At 52.0% G+C, this 14,147-nt stretch overlaps 1 long non-coding RNA gene across 1 annotated transcript in view; it reads left to right on the top strand.

The window, feature by feature from the left end:
• LOC120244883 overlaps positions 1-13,602 on the top strand; it is a 26,896-nt gene extending 13,294 nt beyond the window's left edge. The window contains exon 3 of the long non-coding RNA XR_005531658.1: positions 13,327-13,602. This is a non-coding gene — a long non-coding RNA (uncharacterized LOC120244883). The remainder of the gene's footprint in view (positions 1-13,326) is intronic.
• The last annotated feature ends 545 nt before the right edge of the window (positions 13,603-14,147 follow it).

The following is a 14,147-nucleotide window of genomic DNA, read 5'->3' as shown; positions in this document are numbered from 1 at the left end:
CTGGTGCGAGCGGTCCTCCCTCGTGCGAGCGGTCCCCCCTCGTGCGAGCGGTCCCCCTCGTGCGAGTCATCCTCCCTGGTGCGAGTGATCCTCCCTCGTGCGAGTGGTCCTCCCTCGTGCGAGTGGTCCTCCCTGGTGTGAGCGGTCCCCCTTGTGCGAGTGGTCCTCCCTGGTGCGAGTGGTCCCCCTCGTGCGAGTAGTCCTCCCTCTTGTGAGCGGTCCTCCCTGCTGAGGCTGAGTGGTCCTCCTTGGTGGGAGTAGTCCTCCCTGGTGTCCACGTTTTGTGTGATGGACACTTAGACTGCTTGTGCCTTTGGTCTCTGAGCACGGATGTACAGGCGTCTCCTACAGACGTTTTTCTCGACAAACTCTATCTCGGAACGGTTTGAGGTGCACAGAAAGGTGCAGAGATGGTGAGGAGACTTCCTGAATCCCGTGCACGCAGCTTTCCCTAAACAAACGTTAGCTACCACTTTACAAAAACGTTCCTTGCTTTTGAAGTGAATGGCGGGTGTTGGGCATCCGTCCAAATCAGCAGAAAGACATCTCCTAGCACAGGGCTGATTTGCATATTGTCCCCACGAGTGCAGGCTGGTCACCTGGCCCTTCAGTGCCCCTCAGCTTCCTTCCCTGTCCCAAAGTGGGGAGAGTTACAGCACCCACTTCCTGGATGGAAATGTGGTGAGCCCTTCAGTACGTGTGAGAAGGGGCCAGCAGCATAGCGCATCTGCACTGATTTGGGGTCTCCTGGCGGGCTCAGTTGGAAGAGCATGGGACTCTTCATTTTGAGGTTTTGAGTTCAAGCCCCACATTGGGTGTACAGATAATTAAAATTAGGGGCGCTCAGGCGGTAGAGAGTTGACTCAGTAGAGAATGTGACTCTTGATCTCAGGATTGTGAGCTTGAGCCCCACGTTGGGTATAGAGATTACCTAAAAATCAAATCTTTAGGGGGCGCCCAGGTGGCTCAGTTGGTTAAGCATCTGACTTCAGCTCAGGTCATGACCTCGTAGTTCATGGGTACGAGCCCCACGTCGGGCTCTGTGCTGACAGCTCAGAGCCTGGAGCCTGTTTTCAATTCTGTGTCTCCCTCTCTCTCTGCTCCTCCCCCACTCACTCTCTTTCTCTCTCTCTCTGCAAAAATAAATAAACAATAAAAATTTATGGAAGTAAATAAAATCTCTAGGGGCACCTGGATGGCTCAGTTGGTTAAGCATCAGACTCTTGATTTCAGCTCAGGTCACGATCTCACAGTTTATGGGTTCGATCCCCACATCAGGCTCTGGGCTTATGGTGCAGAGCCTGCTTGAGAATCTCTGTCTCTCTCCCTCTCTCTCTGCCTGCTCTCTCTCTCTCCTTCTCAAAATAAATAAATAAACTTAAAAATTTTTTATTAAATAAACTTAAAAAAATAAATAAACTGCTTTATTAGCCAGTCTTGACGTGCCTCTTCCCACATGGCACCAAAGCAGGGTCCCCCTTTTGTGGAAGGGCCACTGTTTTTATTTCACTGGCCTTTGATTGACAGGCGTTTAAGTTTGGCTGCAACAAATGGCACAGCCTGGGGGGCGCCTGGGTGGCGCCTGGGTGGCTTAGTCGGTTAAGCGTCCGGCTTTCGCTTAGGTCATGATCTCACGGGTCGTGGGTTCAAGCCCCACGTCGGGCTCTGTGCTGACTGCCAGCTCAGAGCCTGGAGTCTGTTTCAGAGTCTGTGACTCCCTCTCTCTCTGACCCTCCCCTGCTCACGCTGTCTCTCTCTCTCTCCTAGAAATAAATAAAACATTAAAAAAAAAAATGACACAGCCTGGAATCACCTCGCGTGAACTCCCTCGCGTCCAGGTTGGTGTGCAGCATGTATTCCCCAAAAGGCTTGTGCCTTTCCCAGGTTTTCGGCTGGAGCCTAACTGCCTTCCTCCTCCAGGGCTGTTCCCAGGGGCCGGCGGGGCTGGGTCTCCTGCAGCCGTCTTTGCAAACTTTGCTCCTTGATATTAGAGAGGACAATGAGGGGACATGACCTTGAGGCAGGTAAAGGAGGAGGCACTAGCCTGGGGACAGACAAGTGTCCAGTGTGCTTGAGAAACGGGAACCGTGTGTGCGTGGCGCACAGCTCTTAAGACCATGAGGCACCCCCCAACCCCCGCCCCGCCTCTGTCTCTGTCAGTGCAGAGCCTACTTCAGATCCTGTCTCCCTGTCCCTCTGCCCTTTCCCCCATCAACAATTAAAAAAAAAAAAAAAAAAGACCACAAGGAAGAAATGAGCAAATCATCCCAAAGGCCTGCAAGTGCAGCTCTAGAAAGGCTTTGTGTCTCTGTGAGCGTGTGTAGGGCTGTCGGAAAGCCTCCCGGATCAGGGGTTCTAAACAGGGACCAGCGATGTTATCGGAGCCTCAAAGCCGTCTCTCTCTGGCTGCCTGGTGGTGGGCACGGGAGAGGGGGCTGAGTCAGAAGCACCAGGGACAAAGCTGGCTCAAACCTGGGAACAGATGTCAAGTGTCTGAAGCCTCAGGGGCTGCGAGCTCCCTGGGGCAGGGGCCCCGTCTGTCCTGGCCACTGCTCTAGAGCCTGGGCCATCTGTTGACGGAGCAGATGAGAGCGCGCAGCGGGGTGGGGCCTCTGAGAAATATTGAGGAGATAAACCCACCAGAGCTGGATGGTCTGCAGGCGATGCGGGAGAAGGCGGCGTCCGGCGTGACCGCAGGCCCTTCCCTGGATGGATGGGCCATGCTGAAGATGTGATCCGGGTAAACGTCTGGGAAGCGGGTGGACCCCATCATCTGGGGCTCCCTGAGAAGCCCGTGCCGCAGCCAGAGACCAGAGGGAGACGGAAGGCACAGGATGGATGTGATGAGCCAGGACCGGGGGACAGACAGTGAGGGGCTGCCGTGGGGGACAGGTGCAGAGATTCAGGGGAAAGGTGTGCGGGGTGACAAGGGGAAAGGGTATATTCCCCGAGCCTCTTTCTGTTCTGTGTTTTCTGGTGCTTTGCCATCCTGGGGCCTCCCTGATCCCAGAGACACTGTCCCCTCCCAGGATTAGCTCATTCCTGGAGGGGAGGGCGCAAAACTCCCACGGAGCTCACCTTATGAAATCAGCCAGTGCAAAACCCCAGATCCCTCCCTTGTCAGGCTCTGCCCTCGGGCCACTGTCCCCCCCCCACACCCCCGCCCCATCACCCGTAACTGAGGACACCTACACTCTAGTCCACTGAAATTATTCAAACTGGCAAGTCCTAAATCGTACCCTGCCCCGACTTGCTTTTCCCTAGAAACCACAGTAAAGGCTCTCTCTCCTGGTTTCCCCTCACTCCCCCTGCCCCTGCCTGAGCCTGAGGCTTCCCATGGGGCCCCTGGGGGGCCGTGCCCTGCCTCCTGCCCCTACGGTTAAAACAAATCTGGGTACACAGTAAAACCAAAGGATTTCAGAGAGGCCAGGTGCTGCGGGAAGCCCAGGCAGCTGAGCCTGGCTGGTGACTGCGGGAACCCGGGGTCCCGGGTGATGGCACGCGCAGGGCAGTCTCCGCTGTGGCTGGGAAGCGAGCCGGGAAGGGCTGTGGACCCGGCTGCTGTTCACTTTGGGTCTCCAGTGTCAGAGGTGGTGAGATTTGAGGCGGGGGCAGCGAGGTGAGCAAAGGGGAGAAGAGCTGCTGAGGGACCAGCCTTGGAGCAGCCATGGGGCCGCTGGCCTAATGGAGGCAGGAAGGGCGGGGCCAGGGAGAGTGCAGGGAAGGGGAGGTGGGAAGGGATGGGCAGAGGGGTCGCGGGGTGGGGGGTCACGGAGGCCGGACTGAGCAATGAGGAGAGGAGTCCCGTGAGCTGCCGCGGATGAGCTGAGAGCACAGGGCTTGTGGGCAGAGAGGAGGGGGGCGGGGATGGCGAGGTTCACCTTTAGGGAAGCTGTGCTGTGGGCCAAGCTCTGGGCCCAGCGCCTTGTGATCATTTACAACCCTCCTAACCGGTTAGGCTCTACCCGAGGCCGCCTACCCAACTTGCAGGCCCCAGTGGAATATGAAAATGTGGGGTCCTTTGTTAAAAATACAAACAGAAGGGGGATCTGGGGAGCTCAGTCAGTTAAGCATCTGATATCCTCCGCTCAGGTCTTGATCTCTAAGTTCATGGGTTCGAGCCCCGCGTCGGGCTCTGTGCTGACAGCTGGGAGCCTGGAGCCTGCTTCAGATTCTGTGTCTCCCTGTCTCTCTGCCCCTCCTCGCTTGAGTTCTGTGTCTCGCTCTCTTAAGAGTAAACATTAAAAATTAAGAAAGGAAATACAAAGCTTTCCCCTTTTTCCCTTGCCTCTCTCCCTCGATTTATGGTATCTGGCATTTCCCATGCCATTCTAAGTAACAAGCAATCAAAATGTTAAATTCCTTTTTTTTTTTTCATGTTTATTTATTTTTGAGAGAGACAGAGCGTGAGCAAGGGAGGAGCAGAGAGAGAGGGAAACATAGAATCCGAAGCAGGCTGCAGGCTCCAAGCAGTCAGCACATACCCCGAGGCGGGGCTCAAACTCACAAACCGTGAGATCATGACCTGAGCTGAAGTCAGATGCTCAACCCACTGAGCCACCCAGGCGCCCCCAAAATGTTAAATTCTTAGCACAGATTCTATCACTCATCTTTCGTAGCCCAGTAGCGACATAATTAATTTTAAACGCAAATATAAGAAAGCATGTTGGTGAAATCCCCTACGCTACAGAGTTGGGCTCCCAGACAGAGGAAGGGTGCCCATGGTGCCTTCTACCTCGTTCTGACCGGGACCGTGGGAACTGCCGTTGGCCAGTCCCCACAGCCTGCAGGGGCCCCTTCTGCCCACACACGTCCCGCCTTGGCTCTCCTTGGCTCGCTGGGGAGGGATCCAGGCCCGGCTGAGGGGAGCCTTGCTTGCCCTCTCTTCTGTACTCCTGTGTCATCATGCAAGTCGCTGGCTAAACACTGCTACGCCGGTGACGAAAGAAAGTCACCTTAGGGTTTCTTGCTCGGAACACCGGTGCTTGCTTTCAGAGTCAGAGCCTGGTTCCGGTTCACAGGCAAGGTGTTGAGCTGGAGGCTGGAGCACCTCCCCTTACTCAAGCCTGGACCCTTGACCTCACCTTGAATGTCGCTGAGCTGCACACGGGGCAGGTGCACCAGAATTCTGTAATCCCGGCCGGGGCGGGGGAGGGTCACTAGCATCTGCCGCACTTTCAAAGCGCAAGTTCAAAAGTAAAATGATTAAGATAATTTCTAGATGGAGGCGTTATGCTAAGTGGAATAAGTCAGAGACAGACAAATACTGGATGATCTCACTTACACATGGAATCTAAAAAGGTCAGAAAAGGGGCACCTGGGTGGCTCAGTCAGTTAAATGTGGGAGTCTTGATTGTGGCTCAGGCCATAATCTCCAGGGTCAGGAGATGGAGCCCCCTTGTCGGGCTCTGCGCTGAGAGTTGTGGAGCCTGCTTGGGATTCTCTCTCTCTGCTCCTCCCCCATTCGTCTCTCATGCTCTCTCTCTCTCTCTCTCTCTCAAAATAAGTAAATAAACATTAAAAAAAAAAGTCAGGTCAGAAAGAACTAGAGGGAGAGTGTGATTACCAGAGGCTGGGAGTGGAGAAACTGAGATATTGGTCAAAGGCTAGAAACTTCCAGTTATACATTTAAAAGCTTGGAGGATCTGTGGGCACCTGGGTGGCTCAGTTGGTTAAAGCATCCGACTTTGGCTCAGGCCATGATCTAGCAGTCTGTGAGTTCGAGCCCCGCATCCGGCTCTGTGCTGACAGCTCAGAGCCTGGAGCCTGCTTCAAGTTCTGTGTCTCCCTCTCTCTCTGCCCCTCCCCTGCTCACCCTCTGTCTCTAACTTTCAAAAATAAATAGCCACTAAAAAACATGAAACAAAGAAATAAAAGCGTGAGGGATCTAATGGACAGCCTGTGATTATAGCTAACAATCCTGTATCATATTCTCGAATGTTGCTAAAGAGTAGATCTTCAAGTTCTCACCACAAAAAAAGAAATGGTAACTTTGTGTCACAGGGGAGGTGGCTGTAATGTTTTGCAATTTATAAGTGTATCAAATCGACACATTGCACACCTGAAACTTACACACCTGAAACTTACCCGATGTTACGTGCTCAGTAGAGCGTGGGGAGGGTGTGGGGGGGGGGAGTTCCCAGATGCCAACTACTGAGCCTCAAGCCGAGTGCAGGTCCTGATGGCAGAGCTCTGAGCAGCCATGCAGATTGTGGGGGCCAAGCCCTCTCAGGGGCTGCAGTTCACAGAGGATGAAACAAGGCACAGCTTGCCTGAGCGCGCCCAGCCGGGAAGCCGCAGTCACCGCCACCTCCGTCTCATGGGGCACAGCTGGGCTGCATCTGCTGCATCTGAGAGGCTGGAAGGAAGTCTCGCAGGCCCATCTGGCCTTCCAGTCCCTGCCCCAGCTTCTCCTCCTCATGCGTCCTTTGTTTGGAAATTAGAAAGGCCTGTTTGCATTGATGGGGAGAGGGTGGGTGTCCAGAGAATCCAGAAGCGTTGGTTCACACGTGTTTTCTTTCTAGCACTTTTGTGCAATTAAAGGGAAGTCTGGGGGGGGTCCCCTGGGGAGGGTTCAGTCGGTTAAGCATCGGCTTAACTTGGCTTCCGCTCAGGTCATGATCTCACGGTTTGTGAGTTTGAGCCCCACATCCGGCTTCGGCTGAGTGTGGAGCCAGCTTGAGAGTCTCTCCCTCTTCTCTGCCCCTCTCCCTCTCAATCTCTCTCTAAATAAATAAATAAGTAAACAAACAAACTTAAAAAATATATAATAAAGGCGTCTGGGTGGATCAGTCAGTTAAGCATCTGACTTCCACTCAGGTCATGATCTTGTAGTTCATGAGTTTGAGCCCCGCGTCCGGATCTGTGCTGACAGCTCGGAGCCTGGAGCCTGCTTCAGATTCTGTGTCTCCCTCTCTCTCTGCCCCTCCCCTGCTCATGCTCTGTCTCTCAAAATATCAATAAACATTTAAAATATATAATGATAATATAAGAAAAAAAAAACTAGGGACACCCAGGTGGCTCAGTCAGTTGAGTGTCCAACTTTGATTTCACCTTAGGTCAGGATCCCAGGGGCACGGGATTGAGGATTGAGCCCCGCATCGGGCTCTGCACTGACTGTGGAGCCTGTGCGGGACACTCTCTCTCTCTCTCTCTCTCCATCTCCCCCTCTGCCCCTCAGCCCCTCTCCCCCTCTCATGCACTCTCTCTCTCTCTGTAAACTAAAAAGAAAGAAAGAAAGAAAGAAAGAAAGAAAGAAAGAAAGAAAGAAAGAAAGAGAAAGAAAGAGAAAGAAAGAAACTAAAGAGCTATGAAAATATCTGCTTTCAGGGCAAGTAGCATCTGGCTTCTGCACCTGGGTTTGTGGAGGGCTTGCTCTGTGACTAGGTTTACGGCTGGGGTCTTTGGGGTCCTTAGCTGGCTTCTGTGGCTGGGTTTTGTGGTGGGTTCCATGGCTGATTTCACGGCTGCATTCTGTGGCTCCGTTCAGTGGCTCCGTTCTGTGGCTGACTTGGGGCTTGAGGGACTTCTCTGCCTTCTGGCCTCTTGCCTGGCGAAGTTTGAAGGTGAGGACACTACAAAGACATTTTGCCCTAGTTTGAAGCAATAACTTAATGAAGACATCCACAGGCTGGATCAGATTTAAACTGGGTTAAAAGTGGCCTCTCTTCAAAGCCAAAGCCTTCGTCTCACAGGACGAATGTTAGTGCTCTGGGCACAAAGTGCTTTGTTGTTCTGCCCTCAACCCCATTTCCTCCCAATTCTTTCTATTATTAAATATAATATTAGTTTACATGTAACATATGTATTGTAATTTATCTCCTATTATAATGTAAGGAATATGTCATATTATATAAATGTATAGTTCATATCCTGTTATTTTTTGAATGTGAGCTTTTGGGGGGGCGGTGCCTGGGGGCTCAGTTGGTTAAGCATCTGACTTTGTCTCAGGCCATGATTTCACAGTTCATGAGTTCGAGCCCCGCATCGGGCTCTGTGCTGACAGCTCAGAGCCTAGAACCTGCTACAAGTTCTGTGTCTCCCTCTCTCTCTCTCTCTCTCTCTCTGCCCCTCCCTTGATCATGCTCTCTCTCTCTCTCTCTGTCTCCACAATAAATAAATAAATAAATAAATAAATAAACATTACAATTTTTTTTTAATGTTGATTTATTTTTGAGAGACAGAGCATGAGCAGGGAAGGGGCAGAGGGAGACCAGAATCCAAAACAGGCTCCAAGCTCTGAGCTGTCAGCACAGAGCCCGACGCGGGGCTCGAACTCTCGAACCTTGAGATCATGACCTGAGCCGAAGTTGGCCTCTTAACCGACGGAGCCACCCAGGCACTCCAATAAATAAACATTTTTAAAAAAGAATTAGAGTACATCCCAAAAACATCTATTGAAAAAAAAAAATCAAAATAACTGTGAGCTCTCGGAACACAGGATTTTTCCAGAATGTTTCGGGAGAAGCACTGGCTGGTGGCCCGCAGTGTGAGCCAGGCACTGTCTAGGCTGAGGACACAGCAGTGAACAATCAGAACAGGACCCGGTGCTCTTGGGGGCGGCGCTCCAGCGGGGATGGGACAGACTGTACCCCCCAAACGGCCGTAACAATCTCTACCATGTTACTTGCTCTTCCTCAGTGTGAACTTGACACTCGTGGCCAAGCGCTGAGGTCTGGGTCTGCTCCTTGAAGCTGGGCGGAACGTTGTGTCCTCCTTAACCAAGAGAGCATGGTGGGAAATGACACCACACCACGAGGCTGGGTCACACCCAGTGCTGCGGCTCCCAGCCGGGTCCCTCCGGAACCAGCCGCCATGATGTGAGGAAGCCCCAGCTCCAAGCCACAGGGAGAGGCCACGGGGGTGGGGGGAGGGGAGGGGAGAGCCCCAGCCGAGCCCCCAGCCGGCAGCCAGCACCCATCGCCACACAGGTGAGCCAGGAAGCCTGGAAATGACTCCAGCCCCAGCCTGACTGTGACCCGAGAGCTGAACCCAGCCACCCCTCTAAATTGTGAGAGACGGTAATAAGCCTCAGGGTGACTTATTATGAAGTAACAACGGGTAACCAGAACCAGGAGAGACAGTTATCAAACAAGCAAACAAGGAAATTTCAGCCAGTGATGTGGAGATGCTAAAACCGAGTGATGTGACTGGACTGTTGGGGGCATCAGGAGGCCCTTTTAAAAATTTTTAGATGTCTTTTATTTATTGTTTTAGGAGAGAGAGAGACTAAGCAGGGGAGGGGCAGAGAGAGGGGGACAGAGGATCCGAAGCAGGCTCTGCGCTGACAGGTTGACAGCAGTGAGCCAGATGTGGGGCTCAAACTCAAATACTGCAAGATGGTGACCTGAGCTGAAGCCGGATGCTCAACTGACTAAGCCTCCCAAGCGCCCGAGGGAGGACTTTTTAGAGGAGGTGACATTTGAGCTGAGACCTGAAGGATGAGAAAGAGTCAACTATGATAAGAACTAGGAAACAGGGTTCCAAGCAGAAGGAAGTGGACGTGCAAAGGCCCTGAGGCAGCAGTGATGTTTGGTGTCTGAGGCACAGCAAGGAAGTTCTGGCTGTTGGAATAGAGAGACATAGGGGTGAATAGGTGATGGGGTCTTGTTGGCTGTGGTCACTGAGTGTGCTGGGAAGCTGCATGAGAGGGTTCAGCAGGGGTGGGATAAGACCCAGTCTCCCTAATGGGATGGGGTGACAGGTGGGGCTAGGAGGAGAGCACCAGTGTGGCAGTAAAACTTCTGTGGATCGTAGGCACTTTTTACATCCAAGAGCCTCTTCCTTTATTTAAAAAATGCAGCAAATCATAATTAGAACTACATTGGTATAAAAATTCATGTGATCCGGGGCGCCTGGGTGGCTTAGTCGGTTAAGCGTCCGACTTTCGCTTAGGTCATGATCTCGCGGTTCGTGGGTTCGAGCCCCGCGTCGGGCTCTGTGCTGACTGCCAGCTCAGAGCCTGGAGCCTGTTTCAGTCTGTGACTCCCTCTCTCTCTGACCCTCCCCTGCTCACGCTGTCTCTCTCTCTCTCCTAGAAATAAATAAAAACATTTAAAAAAAAAAAAATTCATGTGATCCCAACCAGATTCATTCTTATGTGTCCATTATTTTCTATTCACTTCTTTCTTTTTTTTTTTAAGTTTATTTATTTATTTAATTTGAGAGTGAGAGAGCGAGAGTGAGAGAGAGAGAGTGGGGGAGGGGAGGGGGAGAGAATGAGTGGGGGAGGGGCGGGAAGAGGGGGGAGAGGATGAGTGGGGGAGGTGCAGAGAGAGGGAGGGAGAGAATCCCAAGCAGGGGCTCAATCCCACGAACCACGGGACCATAACCCGAGATGAAACCAACAGGCGGGCGCTTAACCAACTGAGCCGCCCAGGTGCCCCCGTCCTTCCCTCTTTTGTTTCTGATCTTAGAAAAAAAAATGCATTTCAAACATTTTTATGAGCCCCTAAAAGTGTCGTGGGCCCTGGGCACAGTGCCCAAAGGACAGGCCAGCCCTGCAAAGCCATCCAGGTGACTGAGAAGCACGTTGTGCCCGAGTCTGTGTCCCTTGGGGGCCCCGTGGCTGGGCACAGACCCGGACCGGATGGGCAGTCAGCCGACCTGCCGACAGTCACAATCCTCAGGGGATCCCAGGTCCTGCCAGACGCTCCCCCTGATGGATGGCTTGATGGAATGATCCAGACTCAGCCAGCTCAAGGGAGGACACCAGCGGCAGACAGCCCTCCCGCGTATACACTGTTGGAAAAAGTCCCAGGGGAGCCTGTTGAGAGAGAGAGAGAGAGAGAGAGGGAGAGAGACGACCTCTCCATCACTGGCCTCCTGGCTGTCAGCTCCGGGGAGCAGGGCCCTCATCCGTCCCGTTCACGGCTCAATCCCTGGCCAGGCGCCTCGCACAGAGTAGCTGTTCAATTAATCTCAGTTGATGCCCCGAATGGATGGATTCGGTGCTTCCTGTTCAGGACTTGGGCAAAGCTGTGTGTAGAATGAAGGGGACAAGCTGAGGGACTATAGAAATGTTAATGAGTTTAGGGGCGCCTGGGGGCTCAGTCGGTTAAGCAGTTAAGCAGTTAAGCTTCTGACTTCGGCTCAGGTCATGATCTCACAGTTTGTGGGTTCGAGCCCTGCATCAGGCTCTGTGCTGACAGCTCAGAGCCTGGAGCCTGCTTCGGATTCTGTGTCTCCCTCTCTCTGCCCTACCCCTGCTCATGCTGTCTCTTGCTCTCTCTCAGAAATGAATAAAACATTTAAAAAATTAAAAAAGAAATGTTCATGGGTTTAGGTCACAGGAAGTGGGATACTGAACTTGAATGAAGCCGCCTGGTGGGGCTGAGGGTGGAGGGTCTCTCTGCAGGGGCGGTGGCTCTGGCCATTGCCACCCACGTAACAGGTTTCTACCTTCTGGCTCCTGACATTTCTCTCTGCCCGGAACATTCTGAATTTCTGCGGGTCTCTGGGAGTGCTGGCCACAATACAGGGGGCAGAGGCACAGAGGGGGTTCACAGGAATTACTCTTTCTGGGAGTTCAGCAGCCTCCCATCACTGGCTGAAGCTGTTGGCCACCCCTTGAGTCGACTCTAGGTGGAAATAGTGCCCTTTTGGGGGGCACCAAGAACCCCATAAGGAAGCAGGACCATGGAGGAGTTCCAACAGCCTGCAGAGCTGGGAGTCCAAGTTTGAATCCCATGTCCAGCCCTTTATTAGCTCCATGACACTGGACAACTTGGGGACCTCAGTGTTCTCATCTGTGAAATGGGGAAAAAAAATAGTACCTACTCCCAGTGAGGATTATATAAATTCAGCCAGATAGCTGTGGTAGTCGGGGTAACCCTGACTAACCACAGCGACTGGCATTGTCCAGCGCAGACCCTATAAATAGTCTAGAAAATAAATCCAGTGAGACCAAGCTGACCTGCACCAAACCTAAAAAGCTGCCCTTTACTACCAGACTCGGACTTAAAATATTGTGGGAGAGACGTGGGGAGATTGACACATCAACTCAAAAGTTCCCGAGAAGGATCAAGAGGTAAAGATAATTGAAGGGAAAAAAAGGAGGCAGGAAGCCTTTCCTTCACAACCTAAGGCAAGAACAGTGAAAACAACGTTGCTCTTGCAGTAAGATTGGAGACCAAATCCCAGGACCAAAGTTGTGCGTGCGTGTGTGCGTGCCGCGTGCGTGTGTGTGTGCCGCGTGCGTGTGTGCGGGCTGCGTGCGTGCGTGAGTTTTGCATAAGGGAGGTGGTATCACAGATCAGTAAATGGTGATAAAACAGTTAACTACTTGGGCGGAAAAAACGATGCTTATCCCTTACGACATCAGAACCACTCTGGAATTTCTTGTCACTATACATGACAAAAAGAAAAAAAAATCTAAGTGGCTGAAACAGAGAGGGAGAAATTTGCTGTTCCTCATAGAAGGAGGTCAAGCCTGGAAGGAGGAGAGCCCAGCACCGCTATGGTGGTTCCGTGATGCCTGCTGGGACCTGGGCTCCTTGTCTTTTTCCATCATCATCTGTATTACATTATATTATGTTATGTTATATTAATGTATTTATTTTTAATATTTTTATTTACTTTTAAGAGAGTGCAAGTGGGGGAGAGGCAGAGAGAGGGGATGAGAGGATCTGGCGTGGGCTGGGCAGTGACAGCAGCGAGCCCGGGGTGGGGCTTGAACTCCTGAGTAGTGAGATCATGACCTGAGCCCAAGTCGCACGCTCAACCAGCTGAGGCACCCAGGCGCCCCTCCGTCATCATCTTTAGCCGTGTGGCTTTTGTCTTCTTTGCTTCAAGGCGGCTGCTGTGCTTCCAGGCATCACGACCGTTTTCCCAGGCAGCAAGAAAAGGGAAGGATTATGTGTAAAATAAACAAACAAAAGTAGGGATTGCAGAGTCTTCCCCTTCCAATCAGAAAACAAAGAGCTTTCCAGAAGCCCTCTCATCACGTGCATCTCATTGGCCACAAACGGATCCTGTGGCCACTTCTAGCTATAAGGGAATCTGGGGACATTGTGTTTTGTGTTTTTTGTTTTTTTTTAATGTTTTATTTATTTCTAGGAGAGAGAGAGAGACAGCGTGAGCAGGGGAGGGTCAGAGAGAGAGGGAGACACAGACTCTGAAATAGGCTCCAGGCTCTGAGCTGGCAGTCAGCACAGAGCCCGACGCGGGGCTCGAACCCACGAACCGCGAGATCATGACCTAAGCGAAAGTCAGATGCTTAACCGACTAAACCACCCAGGCGCCCCGGGACATTTGTGTTTTAAACTGATCTATTGCTCTCCCAGACAAAAATCAATGGGTTTTTTTGTTTGTTTTTGATTTTTTTAGTAATGAAGATGGGAAATGAATAGGCAAGCAACCAAGCCTCTTTGGGAAGATACCTGCAAACCTCAGGCACGTGGGGGTCAGCCTCCAACAAGGCCCCCTGGGATTTGGGTCACCTCCTGATGTTCGAGTCCCTCCCATTTTAGATCACAGGTGGGGTAACTTGTGTGATGAGTGGATTTCTGTGGAAGAACAGTAGGTGAGTTCGAAGGCTGGGTCATAAAAGTCACTGCAGCCTCTGCCTTGGTCATTTGCAGGGCTGGGCAAGTTTTTCCTGTACAGAGCTTGATGGTAAAAAAAAAAAAAAAAAATTAAGAAAGCTTTTTTTTCGGGGGGGGGGTGCCTGGGTGGCTTTGTTGGTTAAGCATCCGACTCTTGATTTCGGCTCAGGTCATGATCTCACAGCTCCTGAGTTGCAGCCCCACATTGGGCTCCGGGCTGACAGAGCAGAGCCTGCTTGGGAGTCTCTCTCTCTCCCTCTCTCTGCCCCTCCCTCGCTTTTGCACACGCTCTCTCCCTTTCTCTCTCAAAACAAGTAAAGAAACATTTAAAAAAGTAAAGCCTTTTTTAAAGTTTATTAATTTATTTTGAGAGAGAGAGAGCATATGCACGCACGCATGAGTCAGGGAGGGACAGAGGGAGAGAGAAGGGGGGGGGAGAGAGAGAGTGAGAGAGAGAGAGAGAGAGGGAGGGAGGGAATCCCAAGCAGGCTCCTCACTGTCAGTGCAGAGCCTGATGCAGGGATTGAAGCCAGGAACCATGAGATCATGACCTGAGCCAACTGAGCCGCCCAGGCCGCGCAGACAGTAAATCTTTTCTGTGGA

This window comes from Hyaena hyaena, unplaced genomic scaffold (assembly GCF_003009895.1).
Source record: "Hyaena hyaena isolate Hyena2069 unplaced genomic scaffold, ASM300989v1 scaffold_396, whole genome shotgun sequence".
NCBI classification, from domain to species: Eukaryota; Metazoa; Chordata; class Mammalia; order Carnivora; family Hyaenidae; genus Hyaena; species Hyaena hyaena.
Note: the sequence above shows the minus strand (reverse complement) of the source record. Positions and strands in the feature narration are given on the sequence as shown.